The 20,952-nt window shown below is 44.5% G+C and overlaps 2 protein-coding genes across 2 annotated transcripts in view; both read left to right on the forward strand.

Moving 5' to 3' along the window:
- Nucleotides 1-20,952, forward strand: part of LOC309565853 (uncharacterized protein) — a 227,274-nt gene that overhangs the window by 112,594 nt on the left and 93,728 nt on the right. The window lies entirely within an intron of this gene.
- Nucleotides 1-20,952, forward strand: part of LOC309565499 (uncharacterized protein) — a gene marked incomplete at its 5' end in the record, with an annotated part of 60,426 nt that overhangs the window by 38,633 nt on the left and 841 nt on the right. The gene's annotated exons all lie outside the window — the stretch shown is intronic.

Genomic DNA, 20,952 nt, shown 5'->3' on the forward strand with positions numbered 1-20,952 from the left:
TTCTCAATGGGACACAGACAGTGGAAAAAAAAACCCTGACCATTCCCTACTTCTTTCAAACTTTTTTTTGTTGCCATAGGTGTGCACAGCCTGTTGCATTAGGCTGTGCACCATAAAGCTCAAACGCACATGCCTTTCTCTGCAGCCTCAGCTGCACTGGACAGTGAATAAAGGGAAAGTGCTCTGTGCTGAGTGGCTTCAGTTTATGATGTCTACTATGCTTCAGTTATGAATGAACACATTTAGAAAAGGAAGGAGCTGGTAAATTACACATTTACTAGCCCCTTCCCCCACTTTCCATCCTGAAACATTCTCCACAGCAGCCGGGGGGAGAGGAGAGAAGGGAAGCCAGCGGCACGGGGGGCGGCAACACAGGGGGAAGCCCGGGCAGGAGGGGGAATTGGCACAGCACAGAGTGATTAGGGTGTTCCTAGGCACATCTAGCAGCACACTCCCTGCGCACACCCATGTTATTTGCTTTAGATATATTTTACAATTATATCAGTACTTGTAGAACAGAAGGGATTAAAGGAATACCCACAGTTGTAGCCAGGGCCGGTACAAGGGGGGTGCCCTGGGCGGCAAAACTTAGTGGAGGAAGGGGGGCGCAGTGCAGGTGAAGTGTGTGTGACTAACACACTGGGTGGGCGGGCGGGCGAGCGGCCGCTAATAGCTGTAACGAAGTGAGTGCTTCACTTCCCTGTCAGGCGGATATCTCCGCTGACAGGGAAGTGAAGGGCTCACTTCATTACAGCCATTAGCGGCCGCTCGCCCGCCCGCCCCGTGTGTTAGTTCATACCAGGGGCGGACTGACCCATCTGACCGAGTGCCCGGGACCAGTGGGGGCCCCATGAGAGGCTCCTGGGGATGAAATCAGTGCCAGATCAATGTCTGGCATTGTGCTCCATTTAGTGAAGATTCCTGTCAGCTGCACCTCTGTTCTTTCTGCCTTCAGTTCTACGAATTCCCTGCCCACCTCGATGACCCTCTTGGTTGCTAGGACCACCGCTGTACACACACATTGAGGAAACTATCTGTAGAACTGCTCCGCCTCTTAGCGCCACCCCCCAACTCCAACTCTCACACACACCTTGCTTGCAGCAGTACCTGATTCCCGCCGGTCTAATAACAGAACACAAAGGAGGTTCCATATTTCCTGGGATGCTACAATAGAGGTTAATTGTCTACCAGAATGGCCTGTTACAGTGAGAGTATGCATAATAGGGTAAGGTAGAATAATACTATTGAAAGCCTCTATGGTCCAAATGGAGATCCTAAAGAGGGCAGGGGGTGCTGCTATAAGGATTCCTATGATCTCTGGATGTCTCAAAGGAAGGGGGGCATGATATAAGGGAACTGTGCTCTAATGGGGGTCTCTAAGGGGGATGCTGACTGCTGATATAATGGTTGGTGACCAACTATTAGATCAGCAGCACCCCCACTTACAGATCCCCCAATAGTTTATAATCTCCTTATATCAGCGGACTGACCATTTAGGGGGAGGTGAAGCTGGGAGAGCAGAGGCAGTGGCAGTTGCTAGGTGACAGTGGCCTAGTTACTAATGGCAACCCAGGCTTTGCTAGCCTCGTGAAGCCTCCTGGGAGGGCAGAACAAATGTGATCCTTGCAACCTGTAACCATAATCATCAGTCATGAGTGAACTGAGCTGAGACTAGGTGATCAGCTTCATGATCAGAAAGGAGGGCTGGGTACCAAACCAGCAGCTGGTGGTTCATTTTCAGCCCTTGCTGACGAACCCGGCCACTGGTGAGGCCAACAATGCCACCCTCCAGCTCTGGGGAGAAGATTAGACAAGAGCCCTGCACTGGGCAGAAGATCCCAGCTGACACAGGCACAGGAGAGGAGATCAGAGGCTCTGTACTGGGTGTCATGTATTATCTAGGAGTCCAGAGGGTCTGGTGGGGGGCATAGAGATATGGTGTTTTCTAGAAATGGGGGTATAGGGGGGCTGGTGTTATCTAGGAGTGAGAGTATAGGGGGGTTGGTGTTCTCTAGGAGTGGGAGTATAGGGGGGCTAGTGTTATCTAGGAGTGAGAGTATAGGGGGGTTGGTTTTATCTAGGAGTGAGAGTATAGGGGGGTTGGTGTTATCTAGGAGTGGGAGTATAGGGGGCTGGTGTTATCTAGGAGTGAGAGTATAGGGGGGCTGGTGTTATCTAGGAGTGGGAGTATAGGGGGGCTGGTGTTATCTAGGAGTGAGAGTATAGGGGGGTTGGTGTTATCTAGGAGTGGGAGTATAGGGGGGCTGGTGTTATCTAGGAGTGGGGGTATAGGGACGCTGGTGTTATCTAGGAGTGGGAATATAGGGGGCTGGTGTTATCTAGGAGTGGGAGTATAGGGGGGCTGGTGTTATCTAGGAGTGGGGGTATAGGGGGGCTGGTGTTATCTAGGAGTAGGGGGGATGCAGGGAGTCTGGTGTTATCGAGAATTCGGGCATAGGGGTTCTGGTTTTATCTAGGCTTGGGGGTTGAGTCTGGTGCTACCTAGGAATAGGGGGGTTTACAGGGTCTGGTTTTGTCCAGAAGTGGGGGATACTGGGGGTCTGGTGTTATCTAAGAGTGGAGGTTTAGAGGGGCTGGTGTTATCTAAGAGTGGAGGATACAAGGGTCTGGTGTTTTATAGGAGTAGAAGATACAGCGGGTCTGGTGTTATCTGGAATTTAGGGGTCCAGGGATCTGGTGTTATTTAAGAATAGAGGCTTCAGGGGTTTTGGTATTATCTTCTAGTGGGAGGGTACAGGAAGTCTGGTTTTATCTGGGACTGTGGACAGGTATCTGATCTTATCTGGGATGGGAGGGGGAGAACGTTTTTGTGAAGGGGGATCAGGGGGTCTGGTTGTATTTGGGAAGAAGTGTACAGGGGGGTCAGGTATTATCTGAGTAGGATCTGGTGCTATTTGTAAAGGAGGATTATTTGGAAGGTGAGGAGTCTACACTAGGGATGAGCTTCGAGTTTGAGTCGAGGGTAAGTTTGACTCGAACATCACTCGTTCAATCGTTCGTCAAATGACGAACAAATGTGCTTCTTCGCTGGAAATTTGAGTTTCTCATAATGCACTGCAGGCGCGCATTATGTGATTGGCCAAAGCATGCACCCTGACCTCATGCTTTGGCCAATCAAATGATCTCTCTGCCATGATTGGACTAAAGGCAGGCTGCCTTTAGCCAATCATGGCTTAGGGGCCAAGTACACGCCCCACACTACATAAAGGCTGCTCGTGCAGCCGCAGCCTGTAGTGTCATTGTGCGGGTGGTCAGACAGGGACAGGCACGCGATTTAGCCAGGGAGAGAGTCATTTTTTTTTGAGTCAGACAGTGCAGAGAGACATTTCTAGCAGTGTAGGGAGGGTGAGGTTCCTGTGTGAGGTAGGGATAGATTGATTTCTTTACATCATATCATAAAGTATAGCGCCAGTGAGTGAGTAGCAGTTTAGGGAGGTCCAAGGTTCCTGTGTGAGGTAGGGAGAGCTGTCTTTCTTTACATCAGATACCAGTCACAGTATTGTTCATCGGTCAGTTTCTGCAACATTCTAAAATATTTATAGAACTGTAGGAATAGAGATCACTACAGATATCAGCCACGGTAACCTTTGCTCAGTTGTGGATTTTTCTATACAGGTCACAAACCTGTAGGAATAGAGATCACTACAGATATCAGCCACAGTAACCTTTGCTCAGTTGTAGATTTTTCTTTAGGGGTCACATACCTGTGGGAATAGAGATCACTACAGATATCAGCCACAGTAACCTTTGCTCAGTTGTGGATGTTTCTATAGGGGTCACATACCTGTGGGAATAGAGATCACTGCAGATATCCGACACAGTAACCTTTGCTCAGTTGTGGATTTTTCTATAGGGGTCACATACCTGTAGGAATAGAGATCACTACAGATATCAGCCACAGTAACCTTTGCTCAGTTGCGGATTTTTCTATAGGGGTCACATACCTGTAGGAATAGAGATCACTACAGATATCAGCCACAGTAACCTTTGCTAAGTTCTGGATTTTTCTATAGAGGTCACATACCTGTAGGAATAGAGATCACTACAGATGACAGCCACAGTAACCTTTGCTCAGTTGTGGATTTTTCTATAGGGGTCACATACCTGTAGGAATAGAGATCACTACAGATATCAGCCACAGTAAACTTTGCTCAGTTGTGAATTTTTTTTCTATAGGGATCACATACCTGTGGGAATAGAGATCACTACAGATATCAGCCACAGTAACCTTTACTCAGTTGTGGATCTTTCTGTAGGGGTCACAGATCATCCATCTATAGGATTATAGATTACATCAGATATCAGTGAGAGTATTGATAATCGGTCACTTGCGTACATCTGTAACCACCACAGCTCATATATAGGTCTATCAATTACATCATATCAGGTCATTGAGTATCTATTGGTCAGTTGCGTTTACCCTATATTGATCTGTATCAACATCATGTCCGAAAGGCCAACAAGGAGAGGCCGACGCTCACAGGCCACGAAAAGAGGGCAAGCAGCCTCTGTGTCCATTGTGAAAAGTGGTGGTCACAGTTGCCCCGCCTCTGCACGCCCATCCTTTATTTCTGGTGCTGCCCGTGCTATTCATCCACAACATGTGGAAGAGTTGGTGGAGTGGATCAATAAGCCATCCTCATCCTCCTCTTCCTCTGACACCCACGCTCCCAGTAGTTTGCCTTCCACCGCAGCTGCCAAAGCGGCCCGTTCCACAGGCTCCTTCTCCACAGCTACTCCTTCAGTTGCCCCACCATCATGCATGGAGGAGTCACCTGAACTATTCGATCATAGTGTCAGTGACATGCTCCTGGAGGATGCACAGCAATTTGAAAGATGTGATGTTGTTTCCCAGGTTGATGAAGGGAATAACATGAGCCTAGAGAGAGGGGGTGACAACGACGGACAAGAGACCAGCAGTCATGTTGCCACAGCTGAAGCATATTGCCAAGTTTGCTCCAGTGACGAGGAGGAAGGGGATGATGAGGTCACTGATCGTACTTGGGTGCCTGACAGGATAGAGGAGGAGGGGGAAGAGGAGGAGGGGGAGGATGAGGAGGATGCACAACTGCAACGAGGCAGGATGCGCTCCATGGGCCGGCCTAGCAGTAGCCAACCTATTGTGTCACAGCACGGAGCTCCACAGGTGCAGGGTGCTGCAAAATCCCTGCGGACTCCAAAAAGTTCATTAGTGTGGGCTTTTTTCAGCACCTGTGCAGTAGACCGCAGCGTTGCTGTTTGCAGCATCTGTCTAAAGCGGATCAAGCACGGCCAGAACACCAGCCGCTTGGGCACCACATGCTTGACAAGGCATATGACTACCTGCCATGCAGTCCGTTGGCAACAGCACCTGAAAGAGGCACCAGATCAAAACAAGCATACATCACCCTTTGCTCCTCATCTGCGATCTCTAACCCTACTATACCTCATGCCTTCTCAAATACCAGCATTGAGAGGGATGATGGTATAGCAATGAGTGGCACAGAGACTTGCACCCAATCTGCTAGCAGTACACCACCGCTTGATTTGAGCAGCAGGCAAATTTCACTACCCCAGTATTTGAACCGTAGAAAGAAATACTGTCCCAGCCATCCACATGCTCAGTGTCTTAATGCTAGCTTGGCCAAATTGCTAGCATTATAGTTGCTGCCTTTTCAGCTGGTAGACTTGGCTCCCTTTCGTGAATTTGTGGAATGTGCTGCACCACAGTGGCAGGTCCCAAAAAGGCATTAATTTTCGCGTAAGGCCATTCTGGCTTTCTACCGTCATGTGGAAGGTAGTGTTTTGGCCTCATTGGACAAAGCGATCAGCAGGAAGGTGCACATTACTGCAGGCGTGGACAGGGACGTTACATTTCTTTCACGGCGCACTGGGTAACTCTGCTGGCAGCTGGGAAGGATGCAGGACAGGGTTCAGTCTTGCAGCTTGTTTTGCCACCATGCCTCCAAAAAAGCTGGTGCTGGTTCTGCCACATCTGGCTACTCCACCACCACCTCCTCCTCCTCTTCCTCCATGTCCTCTTCTGCGCAATTCTCCTCTGCAGCACCAGTGCTTCCTAAGCGTTCAAGGGACTACGCAAGCAATCAGGCTAAAAGATGCCATGCTGTGCTTCAGTTGGTCTGTCTATGGGATAGGAGTCACACCGGTGCAGAGATTCTGTCAGCTCTGCAAGGGCAGGCTCAGAGATGGTTGACGCCACGACAGCTTGAGCCAGGAATGGTTGTATGTGATAATGGCACCAACTTTCTCTCCGCCCTCCGACAGGGACACTTAACACATGTTCCATGCTTGGCACATGTTCTGAATCTGATGCTGCAGCGCTTCTTGAGCAGATACCCAGGCTTCCAAGATCTCCTGAGGCAGGCCAGGAAAGTCTGTGGCCATTTCCGCCGTTCGTTCAATGCCAGTGCTAACTTATCTGACATTCAATGGGAATTCAACCTGCCCGCCAACCGCCTCATTTAGGACATGCCCACCAGGTGGAACTCAACGTTGGAAATGCTGCAGTGGCTGCACACACAGCAGAGGGCCATTGTAGCTGGCCAGCTAGAACCTGTCCTAGGTTGCTAATATGACCTACATGCATATACAGCTAGACCTGTTAATAACCTCAATACAGTGCATATGTTTATATGTGAGAGACAAAAGCAGAGTTATTTACTGTGATTTCATGTTTGGATGTCACATAACAGTTGTATGTTGTGTTCACAGAAGCAAAGGAAATTTGCCTGTAAGATTCATTTCTATGCATGTAAGGTAAGCTCAGACACAGCAGAGTTGAAACCAGAAAGCACAGAGTTAAACTTTATTACCCATAAGGAGTTTGTGGCCAATCACAGCCAATCTCACACTTGGCAACAGTCTTGGCCAATCACAGCCAGCCTTACACTCATTTTTTTGTCTTAAGCCTCGTGCTTTAGCCAGCCCTCTCATTCCACTACAGAGCAAGAGAACTGAATAGACACACAGATCCACAGAGCAGTTTTATGGAAGCAAGTGGCCAAAAATAGGTAATTAACAGTTATACATGTTCCTATTGTTAGTAATGTGATTAGAGCTGTATACTGAACTAGTTATGTGTTCACTTGTAGTTCCACCAAACTCGAACACGAAATCAAACTCGAACACGAAATCAAACAAACAAACTATCAAACTTCAAAAGTTATATCGAATTCAAACTATCAAACAAACTCAAACAGCAATACAGAGAGAAATACAGTGGGTACGGAAAGTATTCAGACCCCCTTAAATTTTTCACTCTTTGTTATATTGCAGCCATTTGCTAAAATCATTTAGGTTCATTCTTCTTCCTCATGAATGTACACACAGCTCCCCATACTGACAGAAAAACACAGAATTGTTGACATTGTTGCAGATTTATTAAAAAAGAAAAACTGAAATATCACATGGTCCTAAGTATTCAGACCCTTTGCTGTGACACTCATATATTTAACTCAGGTGCTTTCCATTTCTTCTGATCATCCTTGAGATGGTTCTACACCTTCATTTGAGTCCAGCTGTGTTTGATTATACTGATTGGACTTGATTAGGAAAGCCACACACCTGTCTATATAAGACCTTCCAGATCACAATGCATGTCAGAGCAAATGAGAATCATGAGGTCAAAAGAACTGCCTGAAGAGCTCAGAGACAGAATTGTGGCAAGGCACAGATCTGGCCAAGGTTACAAAAAGATTTCTGCTGCACTTAAGGTTCCTAAGAGCACAGTGGCCTCCATAATCCTCAAATGGAAGACGTTTGGGACAACCAGAACCCTTCCTAGAGCTGGCCGTCCGGCCAAACTGAGCTATCGGGGGAGAAGAGCCTTGGTGAGAGAGGTAAAGAAGAACCCAAAGATCACTGTGGCTGAGCTCCAGAGATGCAGTCAGGAGATGGGAGAAAGTTGTAGAAAGTCAACCATCACTGCAGCCCTCCACCAGTCGGGGCTTTATGGCAGAGTGGCCCGACGGAAGCCTCTCCTCAGTGTAAGACACATGAAAGCCCGCATGGAGTTTGCTAAAAAACACCTGAAGGACTCCAAGATGGTGAGAAATAAGATTCTCTGGTCTGATGAGACCAAAATAGAACTTTTTGGCCTTAATTCTAAGCTGTGTGGAGAAAACCAGGCACTGCTCATCACCTGTCCAATACAGTCCCAACAGTGAAGCATGGTGGTGGCAGCATCATGCTGTGGGGGTGTTTTTCAGCTGCAAGGACAGGACGACTGGTTGCAATCGAGGGAAAGATGAATGCGGCCAAGTACAGGGATATCCTGGACAAAAACCTTCTCCAGAGTGCTCTGGACCTCAGACTGGGCCGAAGGTTTACCTTCCAACAAGACAATGACCCTAAGCACACAGCTAAAATAACGAAGGAGTGGCTTCACAACAACTCCGTGACTGTTCTTGAATGGCCCAGCCAGAGCCCTGACTTAAACCCAATTGAGCATCTCTGGAGAGACCTAAAAATGGCTGTCCACCAACGTTTACCATCCAACCTGACAGAACTGGAGAGGATCTGCAAGGAGGAATGGCAGAGGATCCCCAAATCCAGGTGTGAAAGACTTGTTGCATCTTTCCCAAAAAGACTCCTGGCTGTATTAGATCAAAAGGGGGCTTCGGGCTTCTACTAAATACTGAGCAAAGGGTCTGAATACTTAGGACCATGTGATATTTCAGTTTTTCTTTTTTAATAAATCTGCAACAATGTCAACAATTCTGTGTTTTTCTGTCAGTATGGGGTGCTATGTGTACTTCATGAGGAAGAAGAATGAACCTAAATGATTTTAGCAAATGGCTGCAATATAACAAAGAGTGAAAAATTTAAGGGGGTCTGAATACTTTCCGTACCCACTGTATATCCAAAATTTGTTATACTGTATTCAGCACATGTTGTACATGGACTGTCTGCTGCAAAAGTGTCACTGTTATCTATGAAGAAAAGTTGAAGTTAATAAAGAAGATATCTTAAGCGTTTGGTGTGCTCTTTAAACCTACTGCTTTCCATAGAACGGTATTAGAGGAATTTATAGAGTAACAGACTGTCTGGTTAGACTGAAGTCAGAGAGATCCAATTCTTCTAATGCCACAGCGCATAAGGCACTTTGTAGTGCTGCGCCTGCCACAGTGGAACTATTTTGCCCTTTGAGGGTGAAGTGATAGTGCTCCTCAACTTGCACAGTAAAGAGCGCATTTGAGCAGTGGAGCTACATAGAGGCCATAACGTGTGGGTTTAGTCAAACTGCAGCCGACTCTTAAAGTGGCAGAACGGCTAAGGCAAGATAGTCACAGAAAGAGCGCCAACCCTCCTGCGATTCCCAGAGAGAGAAAGAGACGCATGGTGGGAGGCCAAAGTCCGGAGCTAGAGTGCCTGCACCGCTACCCACGGAGAGACCACGTACTGCAGCCAGTTAGTTTCCCGCCACTAGGCCCAGAGCATCGCAAGTCAGCGCAGATCATCGCAAGTCAGCGCAGAGCATCGCAAGTCAGCGCAGAGCATCGCAAGTCAGAATAGAGCATCATATCAAGAAAAGACAAGTCTCCTTTAAACTGATATTTGTTCCAGCAACTTACAGATCGCAGTATCCTGCTCTTCAGAATAAGGTCAAAACTTTCCTTTATTACTTATCATTGCAATAGGCTTGACAAGAAAGAGACATTTTCGTGTTCAGGAATAAAAGGACTGTAAGTAAAAAACAAGGGGCAGTTGTAGTACACGGACTCTAAAGTATTTAAAGTGAATGTCATTTTTTACTGCCTGCACCTATTACTATTGCACTTAAAGTGAAAGTCATTTTTATTGCCTGTACCTATTGCTATTGCATTTATAGAGAAAGTCTTCTTAATATTCTTATTGAGTGTTATAGCATTTAGAGTAAAAATGTCTAAGTCTAGTATTGCTATGCCACTGTTAGAGGATACAAGGATAGATAAGTTAGAAAGTGAAGAGCAAGGGAACCTGTCTGAGGTAAAAGAGTCAGATGCAGCATTAGTCTTGCCCCAAACTGATATATCCCAACCAGATGAACTAAGACGTTCAGAACGTATCAGAAAACCGACCGCAAAGATGCTGGAAAATTTGGAGCAAGAAGCAGCATTAAAAGGAAAAAAGTTCACAGAATGTATGATAAGTGGAAATTATACATTATAGGTGCTCGTAGAAAGCTAAAGCAAGAAAGTATAAAAGGAAACTTGAGTGATATTATAGAGATGATAGAAGAATCTGAATCAGAGCTCATGGCAGCATATGTCAACCTGCGGTCATCCACGACCCCTTCCCAGGATATTGTAAGGAACATGGACACATGTACTGCAGTCACTAAAGATTTAGTAAAGCTCATGAGAGAACTATCATCTGAAGCTAACTATGATGAAGTTAAGGCAAGAAAGAGAATGAACAAGCTCTTTATGAGAGACTATGCTAGGTCCTTAGGGGGAACCACAATCTCAAGTGGGACTTCCTTCACTAGCAGAAGTGCCAGTAACATATCGGAGTCCTCAAGTACCTTAAGAGCCAAAAGAAAGGAACTGGTCGAACAACTTGCTGTCAAGAAAGCAGAAATTGAGATGGAATCTGCCATTGAGACGCAGCGCCTACGAAAAGCTGAAATGGAAGCTAAAATGGAGGCACAGCGCCATCAAATGGAAGCTGAAATGGAGGCACAGCGCCATCAAATGGAAAGTCTGGAGAGGCTGAAAGAAGTCAAGATTATAGAAGCCAGACTAAGAGTACACGAAGAGGACATAAATAGTAAGCATAAGTCCAAATCTGTACTAAGTGAAGATGCAGACTCCTACTTCCTTTCATACTCCCAGGAGAATGAAAGGAAATCACCAGTACGTAGTGAAGAAAAAAGTCAGTGCCCTTCTATCCCTGCTCAGAAAGACAAAGAGAGAGACTTACCTAATTCAGAACTAGGTGAGAAAAAAAAAACTAGATGATCCTATTCCTAGATGTCACTGCAATGATCAGGAAAATGTTGCAACTATTGTCCCAGCAAGACGACAGAGAACAGTCCCAGCAAGACTGCCCGTTCCAGAACCTGCTGTATTTTCAGGAGACATACTGAAGTTCATAGAGTGGAAGGCAAGTTTTGAAATGATCATTGAGCACTATTGTTCCAGGCCAGTTGACAAGTTATTCTACCTTCAGAAATATGTTGGTGGAGAAGCAAAGAAAGCTCTTGAAGGTAACTTCTATAGAACAGACGAAGAAGCCTACAAACAAGCTTGGGAAAAGTTAAATGCAAGATATGGTCATCCTTTCTTTTCTCCTTTCATCCTTTTCTTTCTTGAATAACTGGCCTAAGATAGGTCCTAAAGAACATTTCAAACTCCAAGAGTATGGTGACTTCCTGCATGCATGCAGCAATGCCATCCCACATGTACGAGGACTAGAAGTACTGAACGACTATCTGGAAAACCACAGGATGCTAGCTAAACTACCTGAAGGAGTGGCTTCTAGGTGGAATCGCTATGTGACTGAACAGTTAGATCTAAATAAGGACTTCCCAAGTTTTGAAAAGTTCTCTGAGTTTGTCAATAAGGAAGCACGAATAGCATGTAACCCAGTAACAGCATCTTATGCCTTAAAATCCTTAGAAGAAAGGCCTGCGAGAGATATAAGACGTTCAAGAGCAGCTAGCTTTGCAACCAACACAGCAGCTAAAGGTCTAGATACCTACGAGAGCAAGTTCAAAGTCACTACTGGGATCAGTAGAGAGACAGAACTGACAAATCCTCAGACTACCTTTAAGTGTATGTTCTGTGGAGAGAACCACTCCATACACAAGTGCCAACAATTGAAAGAGAAGTCCTCAAATGAATTACATAAAGAACGTCCAAAGAAGGATGAATCCTCAATACCTAAAGATGCTGAGGAAGAAAAGAAAGTATCAGTATTCTCTTGCAGAGTAAGGGAAGGAGAAAGCAACGGCACATCAATGGTTGTACCAGTGTGCATTTCAAATCCTAATAGGAGGAATAAGAAGGTATATGCCTATGCACTATTGGATGCCCAAAGCAATGTTACCTTCATTGATCAAGAAATCTGCAAGAAATTACAAGTGGCTACAGAACCAGTGAAGCTCAAACTCACCACAATGACGGGGTGAGATACATTAGTGAACAGTCAAAGAGTCAAAGGATTGAGAGTTAGAGGACTTCATTCAAACCTCACATTAAATCTACCTCCAGCCTATACGAAAGACGATATACCTCTAGATCGAGATCGCATACCTACCTGTGAAACAGCCAATAAATGGGAACACCTATCTGTCATATCACATGAAATGTCCCCGCTGAAGGAGTTTGGTGTTGGACTGTTGATAGGCTACGATTGTCCCGAAGCTTTGGTACCACGAGAGGTAATCACAGGAGGAAAGGGTGAACCCTACGCTGTTCGAACTGATCTAGGATGGGGTGTTGTTGGAGGAAAACAGCAGATTGCAAACTCAAGACAGGTGACAGGATTGTGTCATCGAATATCCGTCCAAGAGTTACCAACTGTAAGTTCAGCAAAAGTAATCAAGATCCTTGAGTCTGACTTTGCAGACATAAGTTCTGAAGAAAAGAGTGTATCTCAAGAAGACATAAAGTTTGTACACACTCTAGAAGAAAGTATTCAGCAGAATCAACAAGGTTATCTTGAAATGCCCTTACCCTTTAGAGAACGACCTTGTCTGCCAAATAACAGAAATCTTGCCCTAGCAAGATTGAAATGCCTGAAGAAAAAGATGGGAAGAGATCCCAAATTCAAGCAAGATTATTTTAAATTCATGGAAGGCATCCTTGAAGAAGGACATGCAGAGAAGGTGAATAACCAACCTAAAGAAGGAGAAGTGTGGTACATCCCACATCAAGGTGTTTACCACCCAAAGAAACCAGATAAGATTAGAGTAGTATTTGATTGCTCAGCAAAGTATGATGGTGTTGCATTGAACGATCACCTACTAAAAGGACCAGACCTTACAAACACTCTGCCTGGAGTACTCTGATTCAGAAAGTATCCCGTAGCGGTCATGTGTGACGTTGAAAAGATGTTCCACCAGTTTCATGTGAAGAATGAAGATAGAGACTTCCTGAGGTTTCTATGGTGGGAGGACGGGGATACAGACACAGAGCCAGCAGAATACAGAATGAAAGTACACTTGTTTGGAGCAGCATCGTCTCGAGGTTGCGCCAATTATGGTATGAAGTACCTGGCCAACAAAAATGAAGAGGATTGCCCATCAGCAGCAAATTTTCTTAAGAAAAACTTCTATGTAGATGATGGTCTTATAAGTCTAGAGTCCACAGAATCTGCAATCAAACTAGTAAAAGAAAGCCAAGAGTTATGCGCAAGAGGAAATCTGTGCCTTCATAAATTCATCTCAAACAACAGAGAGGTACTGGAATCCATCAGTGACTCTGAACGTGCATCAACAATGAAGGATGTAGATCTCAATTATGATCATCTTCCAGTTCAAAATGTACTTGGATTGGGATGGAATGTAGAGAATGATGAGTTCTTCTTTGAAGTATCCTTTGAAGAGAAAGTTGCAACTAGACGTACCATTCTTTCCGCAGTGGCTTCTATATATGATCCATTGGGATTCTTGGCCCCAGGGATCCTCAAAGCAAAAGAAATACTACAAGAATTATGCAGACGGAAGTTGGGATGGGATGAAGCCATACCTGAAGATTTGAGGCCAAGGTGGGAGGCTTGGATAAGAGACTTGCAGAATTTGAGAGAAGTTCGGATACCCAGATGTTTTGTACCTCATGATTTCGGAGAGTACAAGAAAATAGAACTTCATCACTTTTCAGACACCAGTAGTTATGGTTATGGTCAGTGCTCCTACATCAGAGTGATAGGAGAAGGAAAAATACACTGTGCCCTGGTTATGGGAAAGACCAGAGTTGCACCTACCAGTATTCAGACAATACCGAGACTTGAACTGACAGCAGCTGTTGTTTCAGCATCAGTAAGCAAGTTTCTGAGAGAAGAATTAGAGTTAAAAATAGATGAAGAATACTTTTGGACAGACTCACGAGTTGTCCTAGGATACATAAATAACGAAGCTCGAAGATTCCATGTCTTTGTCGCCAACAGAGTTCAGAAAATTTGGGAAATAACAAATCCAGAACATTGGCATCACATTGATACAAAGCACAACCCAGCAGATCATGCTTCAAGAGGCCAGAATGTAACAGAATTGAGAAATTCAAATTGGTTCACCGGTCCAGAGTTCCTTTGGGAAAAGGAGATCATACCCAGTGAAGGTTACACAGAATTGTCTATGGGTGATCCAGAAGTAAAAGTTGTACAAACGCTGAGCACTGCTGCCAAGTGTCAAGATGAAATACTTGAAAAACTAGCCAGATGTTCAAAAGGGAAAACGTCTCACTACTCCACTCAAGTTAGAACGTCCTATACAGCAGTTAGTTGTTCTACTTGAAAGTGATAAAAGACACTTGGAAGTTGAGAACCTGATAGAAAATTCCCCAAATTCATGTTCAAATCCTACTATAGAGAACATAGAATTATAGGTAATTTTGGTGGGAGTGTAGCTGGCCAGCTAGAACCTGTCCTAGGTTGCTAATATGACCTACATGCATATACAGCTAGACCTGTTAATAACCTCAATACAGTGCATATGTTTATATGTGAGAGACAAAAGCAGAGTTATTTACTGTGATTTCATGTTTGGATGTCACATAACAGTTGTATGTTGTGTTCACAGAAGCAAAGGAAATTTGCCTGTAAGATTCATTTCTATGCATGTAAGGTAAGCTCAGACACAGCAGAGTTGAAACCAGAAAGCACAGAGTTAAACTTTATTACCCATAAGGAGTTTGTGGCCAATCACAGCCAATCTCACACTTGGCAACAATCTTGGCCAATCACAGCCAGCCTTACACTCATTTTTTTGTCTTAAGCCTCATGCTTTAGCCAGCCCTCTCATTCCACTACAGAGCAAGAGAACTGAATAGACACACAGATACACAGAGCAGTTTTATGGAAGCAAGTAGCCAAAAATAGGTAATTAACAGTTATACATGTTCCTATTGTTAGTAATGTGATTAGAGCTGTATACTGAACTAGTTATGTGTTCACTTGTAGTTCCACCAAACTCGAACACGAAATCAAACTCGAACACGAAATCAAACAAACAAACTATCAAACTTCAAAAGTTATATCGAATTCAAACTATCAAACAAACTCAAACAGCAATACAGAGAGAAATATATCCACAATTTGTTATGCTGTATTCAGCACATGTTGTACATGGACTGTCTGCTGCAAAAGTGTCACTGTTATCTATGAAGAAAAGTTGAAGTTAATAAAGAAGATATCTTAAGCATTTGGTGTGCTCTTTAAACCTACTGCTTTCCATAGAACGGTATTAGAGGAATTTATAGAGTAACAGACTGTCTGGTTAGACTGAAGTCAGAGAGATCCAATTCTTCTAATGCCACAGCGCATAAGGCACTTTGTAGTGCTGTGCCTGCCACAGCCATCAATGAGTACCTGTGTGAGTATGGCACAAAGACAGGGTCAGGGGAGCTTGGCTTTTTATCGCCACGCCAGTGGCTTTTGATTAAGGATGCATGCATCATCCTGTCACCATTTGAGGAGGCCACTTGGATGGTGAGCCGGGACGATGCATGCATCAGTGACACTATCCCGCTAGTCTACCTGCTGGAGCACACGCTGCGTGGAATTATGGACAGGGCACTTGAGGCAGAACAGCAGCAGGAAAAGGAGGACTTCCTTTCCTCACAAGGCCCCCTTTATGCAGATATCATTCCCGCAGGGCCACAAAACACACAGGAGGAAGAGGAGGAGGATGAGGATTTCGGCAGCATGGATGTAGAGGAAGAGGATAGGATACAGCAGTCTTCAATGGATGGTTTTGATTCCCCAGAAAATCCAGGAGTTGTACGTGGAGAGGTTGCTCCTGCTGACAATGTCATCCTTAGTGACCCAGAGGACTCAGAAGCTCATGCCTCCTCCAACTTACGTTGCATGGGCTCCCTGATTCTGCAAAGCCTGCGAAAGGACCCGAGGATTCGTGCTATCAAGAAGAGGGATAATTACTGGTTGGCAACCCTTCTTGATCCACGTTACAAGGGTAAAGTTGCAGAGCTCATCCTGCCTTCGCAGAAGGAGCAGAGGATGAAACATCTTGAGGAGTCCTTAAAAAAAATTTGTGTACCGCCTTTCAAGACACTGAGAGGTCAACATTCTCTGGACGTGTTTCTGAGGCATCTTTCAGCCAAAGGAGGAGCGGTGGAGAAGGCGGCCAGCTGACCGATGCCTTTAAACTGCTCTTTTGTCCTCAGCTGCACCCAGGGATGTTATTTTTAAGCAACCATTGCCAGCGTCTCCATCATATGGTGCATGATTATCTAGGCGCAAGAGCAGACTTGGAGACCTTTCCAGCTGCGCATCCACTGGCTTACTAGGTCTTGAGGATGGACCACTGTCCAGAACTTGCTCAATATGCAATGGAGCTACTGGCCTGTCCTGCTTCCAGCATGCTTTCCAAACAGACATTCAGGTGGAACGCTGGAGGTTTTGTGACGGACAAAAGAGTGCGTCTGTCCACAGACTCTGTTGATCAGCTGACTTTCATCAAAATGAACCAGTCCTGGATCAACAAGAGCTATCAGGCCCCTGATGCTGATGTAACAGATTGAATTTGCTAGGGGTCTGCAATCCCTTGAAGACTGTATAAGCTGTCTATCCTATTCCTCTACCTTGATTCTGCTAGCTTCCAACAATGTTTTTGGTTTAGGTCACTACCAACCCCCAAGGCCTAATTTTTCTGCACTTGTATGACAGGTGCATAAAATTTGAATGTCATATGTCATTTTTAACAGCAGGCCCTGTCCCTGTGCCCTGCTAACTGTGAGGGGTTACGGTGTTCAGGCACCACCAACACCAAAGGCCCAATTTTTGGCACTTGTGTAGTACATGCGATTTCAAATTTGCATGGAATTCTTACCAGCAGGTCCCATTCCTGCACCAAGCCAGAGTAACTGCAAGGCCTTGGTTATGGTGTTCAGGCACCACCTTCCACAAAGGCCCAATTTTTGGCACTTGTATAGCATGTGCGATTTCAAATTTGCATGGAATTCTTACCAGCAGGTCCCATTCCTGCACCAAGCAAGAGTAACTGCAAGGCCTTGGTTACGGTGTTCAGGCACCACATAAGGCAAAGGCCCAATTTTTGGCACTTGTATAGCACATGCGATTTCAAATTTGCATGGAATTCTTACCAGCAGGTCCCATTCCTGCACCCAGAAAGAGTAACTGCGAGGCCTTGATTATGGTGTTCAGGCACCATCTTCCACAAAGTCCCGATTTGTGGCACTTGTGTAGCACATGCGATTTCAAATTTGCATGGAATTCTTACCAGCAGGTCACATTCCTGCACCCACAAGAGTAACGGCGGGGCCATGGTTACGGTGTTCAGGCACCACATACGACAAAGGCCCAATTTTTGGCACTTGTATAGCACATGCGATTTCAAATTTGCATGGAATTCTTACCAGCAGGTCCCATTCCTGCAACCAGAAAGAGTAACTGCGAGGCCTTGATTACGGTGTTCAGGCACCATCTTCCACAAAGGCCCAATTTTTGGCACTTGTATAGCACATGCGATTTCAAATTTGCATGGAATTCTTACCAGCAGGTCCCATTCCTGCACCCAGCAAGATTAACTGTGAGGGGTTACGGTGTTCAGGCACCAGCAACACCAAAGGCCCAATTTTTGGCACCTGTATGACAAGTAAATGCGATTTCAGATTTGTATGGATTTTTTAGCAGCAGGGCCCGTTCCTGCACCCAGCAAGAGTAACTGCGAGGGGTTACGGTGTTCAGGCACCATCAACAACCAAGGCCCAATTTTTCTGCACCTGTATGACAATTAAATGCGATTTGAAACTTGTATGTATATTTGTATATGACATTTTTTGCTTTAGAAATGTCAATATAGCTGCAGCAGGCTACATACATCGTAGAGATGCACTACTTTACAGGCACATTCAGGGGACCCCCCCAGGCACGATATTTAAAGGAATTTTTCATTTTTATAGTTTCACTTTAAGCCTCATTAAAATCAGTAAATCAGTGTTCCTTTAAAAACGATCGTATTTAGAAACTTTTTTTTCATTGCTACATGTTCCCCAGGTCAGGACCCGGACCCCGTACACTTTTATGGGGCAATAACTTGCGTTTAAGCCTTCAAAATTAGTCAGTTTGATTTTCGAAGTATACACATGTACGTCTGTGATTTTCTATATGACATCTTGCATTGTATACCTGTATGATGATCTAGCACACCCTGTATACTTGCACACACCTATAGCGACTATGACAGTATTTTTTACTACAATTCAAGACTTGCGTGGGTATAAGAAGATGTCCGCTGCTTCATGTTCTGTCACATTAGGAAACCTATTGGAATGCATAGCAGCCATGTTGGAACGCATGGAGCATGCGCAGTAAGTTGTTTTTGGCCGAACATCACTTCTGGTTGCAGAATCTGATAGGTAGCGCTATTTTGATAGAACACCCCCTACGCCCACCTACTCCCCTGTGATTTGACACAGCAGGAGACTGTCAGCAGATCCCAGCCAATGATTCATGGCTGGGACCTGTTGATCGACCTGAGGGGGGGGGGATGTGGCGTCGAAGTTTGCCATCTTCACCCTGGGCACTGAATGACCTTGTCCTGGCACTGGTTGTAGCACTTACAGTATTTGTTCAAAGCTAACAGTCCCTGGATGGATGCTAACAAAGCTGAGATTCCTATGTTTTCTCTGCACCAGCTATGAGACTGTAGAAAAGACCATTGAATGAGCTAGTTCTGCTCCAGTATCCTCAGCTCTGTTGTCCCTCGGAAAACAGCATTGGTTAGGTCTTCAATAGATCAGCAGCTCCCTTTCCAGCTCAGAGGGTATAGCCCTTAAGGTCTTGACTAACCCCCAGATCCCACACTCAAGACCCTTCTTAACGGTTACAAACCAGGGATTGAGTTTAAATAAGTTAACCAATATTACAGTTTTGACACAGTCCTATAGATAACTCAACATTGTCTGGCAGATCACGTGATAAAGAAAACTGCAGAGCACAGCAAAATTAAAAGAGCATAAACTGTAAACTCACACAGATTTATTAGATAAAAGGCAATAAAATTGGCGCTCAATTGATCCCCAATAAAACTTGATAAGAGAATTCACTTAAAATATACACATCAATAATAAATATAAATATGTGACATCAAAGTAAAAAGTGATGTGATAAAGTGCATAAGTGCATCAAAATGCATAAATATGTGAGAACAGACTCCAATAAATAGCATTTTGATGCACTTTGGCACTTATGCACTTTATTACATCACTTTTTACTTTGATGTCACATATTTATATTTATTATTGATGTGTATATTTTAAGTGAATTCTCTTATCAAGTTTTATTGGGGATCAATTGAGCGCCAATTTTATTGCCTTTTATCTATTTATGTATGTGGTGACACTATACAGAATTGGCTGCTAATTCCTTTTATTCCCTATTTATTACTCTATATCTACCACTCATTTTTATCTATAACATCTGGTATATGGTCAAGCGCATAGGATTTTCCTATTTTCACACAGATTTATTCACACTACAGGAAACACATCTCCACAGTTCACAAATAGTGAAAAGCTGATTAATGGGTTAGCACAGTTAGAGTGTAATTCTGAACAGAGCCAATTATTATTACTACAGATATGATATAAGCATAGTTACAGCTTACCTGTGGGATACCTGAGCAAGCTGGAAATCGCTGTAGTAGGCACCACTACTTTGGTGATCTTCACTAGCTTCCGGGTCCGGTGTTGAGTGGCTGCCCTGCTCTATTGTGAACGCAGGAGATCGCTTGCTTGGCACAGGCGCCATTTAGAGAATGCTTTGCGTGTTCTCAGTGAAGGCAAAACATTCTCTGATTGTACGAGAAGGTGAATGTGACACAACTGCCCGTATCGCCACTTAGTCAATTGGGGAAAACTTGAGCAAATGCAAATCGATCTCTGAATGGCGCCCGTGCTGAGTGAACCGCCTCCTGTAATGGAAAAAATTAGTGCTAGTCACTAAAACCCCTGCGCATAGGACAAATGAATGTGCCAAGAAAGACTTCCCTCTATATATTTAAACCTTGAACCATAAAAAATTAAGTGTTTGTGAAATGCTAATTCATCATAAAAGAATCAATAAATAGATGTGAAAATTATATAAGTGTGTGAGCAGCATGTCAAAAAGGCGTATCCACACCCAGTAATATGCAGAAAAGGGGGGTAAAGACCGCACTCAAACAGATAGTGTATACCAAAAAAACATATTAATTCATATAGTGATTGTAAACCAAATACTGTGTATCAATGATCCCAATCCTGATTAAACAGTGTGTATGTAACAATTACACATAAATTCAAAGAATGATTGTAAGTCTTTTATACTGTGGGTAATAATAGAAAAAAGCCCCAGCACCAATTTTCTTTCCTTGTATTTTCGGGAGGTGAGATCGCCATACGCCAACCATCCGGTTTCTGGAACGCAGGTGAAACATGGAAGCGGTGTCCCCTGCTCTGGATTGTTGTTTCAGAGCACGTATGACCGGCCTAATTGTAAGTTTACTATGCTTTAATAAACCAGAATTTTACTTACTAAACCATGAGGTTTCCTTTGTTGTCTCTCTTATCCTACACATGACTTGCTTGATCGCTGAGACATCTAATGTATACCCGGTGGTAAAGTTCAAGGAGAATCGCCCATTTATTGCACTGCCGGATTTGACCGCCTGTTATAGGGGTCAAATCATTCTGGTAAGCAGCTAGTGTGTGTCTCAAGCCCTGGTGGAAGTTTACCTGGTGGAGGCTGCACCTACCTGCAATATCACGG

The sequence above is a fragment of the Pelophylax lessonae genome (assembly GCF_965119305.1).
Source record: "Pelophylax lessonae genome assembly, chromosome: 10".
Lineage (NCBI taxonomy): Eukaryota > Metazoa > Chordata > Amphibia > Anura > Ranidae > Pelophylax > Pelophylax lessonae.